This window comes from Mesitornis unicolor, unplaced genomic scaffold (assembly GCF_000695765.1).
Source record: "Mesitornis unicolor isolate BGI_N332 unplaced genomic scaffold, ASM69576v1 scaffold39391, whole genome shotgun sequence".
Classification (NCBI taxonomy): domain Eukaryota; kingdom Metazoa; phylum Chordata; class Aves; order Mesitornithiformes; family Mesitornithidae; genus Mesitornis; species Mesitornis unicolor.
In genome coordinates, this window is record NW_010165222.1 from 9,881 (window position 1) to 13,943 (window position 4,063).

Consider the following 4,063-nt stretch of genomic DNA (forward strand, 5'->3'; position numbering starts at 1 on the left):
GTCCAAATCCCACAGGCAGCATCTTCTCAGATGCCATGTCCCTCAGCCCTGCTTCCAGCCCTTGCTCTACACTTCCTACAAGAAGTTGAGGGGAAACTTTCCCTTGCCCTCACAGGTACATACACATTTCTACCTTTTACTGGTGTTGGGGGAAGGCTGGACTAGGCTTAAGGGTTATCATCATGGCTTTTCCGCTGGGAAGGCAAGAGGTTTGCAAATGATCAGTAGCATTGTCTCTGGCTATGTTTCTGGCCAGAAGTAGTCCACGAAAATACTGGATTGAGTTTAAACTGCAGGCTAAAAGATTTATTTCTGAAACACCATCTGTATTGGGTATTTTGTGAGGGGTTTTTGGTTCTGTTTTTGGTAGTGGGGGACGGCTATGGACATAGCCCTGTAAGAAGTTACCTGAAAAGCTTCCCCCCCACCCAATGTCAGACGCACCTCTGACCTGGGCCAAGGCAATCAGCACCTCTGTGAATTCATGTATTTAGGGGGGGTGCAGGGTACACTCGCTCTTTCTTGCATTGGCCCTGACCAGCATGGCCCCAGGTGCAGTGGCCCGGCCCTGGCCCTGCCTGGCCTGACTGCAACTTAAGCTCCGCTGCAGCTCCAGCCCAAAAGAGAGAACCAGGAACTCCTCAGATCCATCAGAAGGGATGTTCTGCATAAGCCTGTCCCTAGACTTCACTCCGCACATGCTGGGAGCCATTCCCCAGGTCCACCCTGCAGCACTTGACCAGCACGAGGGTCTGTTCCTACCCCACATGCTGTGATCCAGCAGGCAGGGCACAAGCAGCAGAACCATAGGACAGGTGGGAACTGCTCCTACTACAGCAAGAGGAGGAAGTCCATGGTAACCCTCTCTGGCCAGTTTTCCTCCCTATTGGTGTTCTCTCCCACCTCCCAGTCATTCCTTGCTTTTCCTTGTACCAACCTGCATTTTTTTCCTCCATTCCATTCTTCCATCCCAAACTGCAGCTTGAGGAAAAAGGGTTTTTTCCTCTCACCCCAGTTTTTAACTCCTTTGTGCCACTTCCCAGAGAAGACCTGTCACTCCAGAGTAGAGCAACCCCTAGACCAGTTGAGGGATTACAACCTCATCCTCTAAACTCCAAAGAAATTCAAAGATGATATAGGAAAATAGTGCTGTTACAGTATTTCCCCAAGAATCTGAAACAAGACATGTCCAAGGGACAGAAATTGCTTTTATTAAAAACATTCTAAAAGGTTATTTATAAAACGCATTTCATCATCTGCACTTGGGAACAATTCAGGAACATATAATTGGTGAAGCATTATATACTTTCAGAATTTCAAGACAGAACAAGCTTCAGCTATATAAATTTGTTACACACCTAACACCACAGGCAACCATACTCAGATTTCAAGGACTGTTTGTAGAAAGCTTTCAGCCTTAAAGTATCAATCTGTTTAAAGAAAGACTTTTGGTAAGCAGTACGTGTGCATACTTGGAAATATCCACTTAGTACAGTGGACTCAACTTTAAAATTCAATGGTTTGTGCCAAAATACAGTATCCTAAAATCAAAAGATACAAAATAAATAACGTGATTGCAGAAAACAGAAAACAGTTATTAATAAATAAGGATGCATTGTGAGATATCCAACATACAGTAACTTCTCTACTAAAAAAAAACCTGTATAGAAATATGAATAAATATCCTTTTGTGATTATTTTTTACAAGTAAACAACTCAATCGTCCCTTCCAATTTCCAGATTAACACTGAAGGAGATTTAACTCCTGCAGTGTGAAGTATGTGAAAGAAAAAGAAAGAAGTACTTCATTTATTTGCATTGAGAGTTTAACAGTTTTAAGTTACTCCCACACTCCTACCTAACTTGTCCCAAAATTGCAAAAAAATGAAGCTTAGCTTCACTGTGATGTGGTTTTATTTTTGTACAGGTCTGCTCATTTCACACAGTATATTAAAAAATGAAGACTAAAGACCTACTGTAAGTCCAGTAGACTTTGAGATGAATTTACAGCGGGGCAGAAGGAAAGGCCACACTGACTCCAAAGACATTGGAATATATGTTGAATTAAATTAAAACATTTATATCTGGAAGGCAAGGCCTCAAACAGTAACTGTGTACAAGAACTGTACTGTAAATTGGCATCCATCCATGGTTTCACTGAAGAGGCACTTCTTTCAGCTCAGGATTTGCAGTGATATTCACCTTAGCCCCTTACCACTCACTGTTGATAATTGTGCAACCTTTTCTTTTTTAACACATTAGCATGTTACTGGAAGTTCCATACAGACTTAGAGACAGGGTCACTTAAAAGAGGTACAAAGGAAAAAATCCTGAAATAAAAAAATATCACTTGTTTTCAACTCAGGGAAATTAAACAGATGTTAGGAATACTTTGGGAATCCTCTGTGAAGCTGAACAATGCTGATGGAATGGTTGTGTGCAACTATGATTCAATTTAAGAGGATTTTAATTGCATTACTTCAAAGATGTGTTTAGACAATAGCTATGCAAACAGCTGAATCAGCACAACTGATTTATGGCAGTGCCATAAATCAGGCCTACTGCCAGAATAATAAGCCTGTTTTAATATAGTCATAGGTTAAACAGTAAATCTAAGCCCAACACTTCATCTTGGCAAGCTTAATACAAACAAAATTATTCTGAAGCATACAAAAAATGCTTAGAAACACTGTTACTGGAGCTTATCTGATTAAGTCTAAGTTGATGGATGTTGAAGCCAGCCTTAGCTGAACGAAGTGCTTTCATTGTACAAAGCTCCACACAGATAGAATTCAACTGGCCTTTAAGTACTGATTTAACCCTCCAAAGAGAGTAGAACTATCACCAATTATTTTTTCTCATGTCATTAATCTTTTTCTCCTCATGCATTTGCTAGATAGCTGAGTAGCAAATTATTTGCCTGAAATAAAGTCCTAAGAAATGCTACCTCAAATCCTGCCTTACGTATACTGCTTCCTTCCCAAAAGAACAGCTACAATCTCTGATCTCTGTTCGGTTTAAAGTGGGGATACAACAAAACTTAAATTAGAGATACGAGCCAAAAAGTAAGAAATAGCTGGACGAGTTGTCATTTAGTAGGACTACAGGCACTAGACTTCATCCAGGCAGTCCCTTCTGTCCCACATTTTCTCCCTGGAAACATTATGGCTTGGGGTACTCAAAAGGGAAAGACATCAGATGCTTGTAGATGTGCAACAATGAAATTTGTGTTGGTCAAATTCAAGGGAAGATACACAGGTATGGCTTTGATACATAAAATTACTGCAGTTTTCAAATAAGGTAGGGGGAGGTATAAACAGCTGGCAATATGCCCTTGTTCAGTGGAGAACATCAAGTGGTATGACAGCAGCACCTGTAAGTTCACCATCAAAACCAGATCAGGAAATAAGCCCTTGGAGACACTCTGAGTAACTCTACATTAGCAAGAGCTGAGTTTCTTAATACAGTTTGGCTGAAACGTGAGACAGTTTGCAATACAGCCTCAGTAACACCATTATGCTGTTATGAACAGCGGAAGAATCAAGTGAATGCTTAAGTCTCATTCAAGCTGCAACATGCCTTTTAGAAAGGTGCTTAAATGCTCAAATGACTCAATTTAATAAATAAATTCAAGCTCAACACTGCTAGTACTATGTGCGTTAATGCTGCTTCACATTCTTTCAGTGTAAATATATTGGACTTGGGAAAACCTACAGTACCATACCACATTACATTACTTTTGGTCACACTCCCTTTATATTTTAAACATACACTTCTTCAGGATTTGCTAATAAAATTTAGCAAGAAAATGTGAGTGTGTCATCCCTAGCATTTTCATCCAATATCCAATCTATGAGCAAATACAGAGCACTTCAGAACTTCAAAAAAACATCACTCGTACCTTTAAAGTAACATCTAGCTGTAACACAGTTAGGTGTCCAGTAACACCTAACCAGAATAGACAAAAAGTGAATAAAATATGGCTAAGATTTCAGGCTCCACTGCCAGTCAAATAGGTATGCACCATTAGAGTACAATTTTGGAGAGATGGAAAACAAGGGGA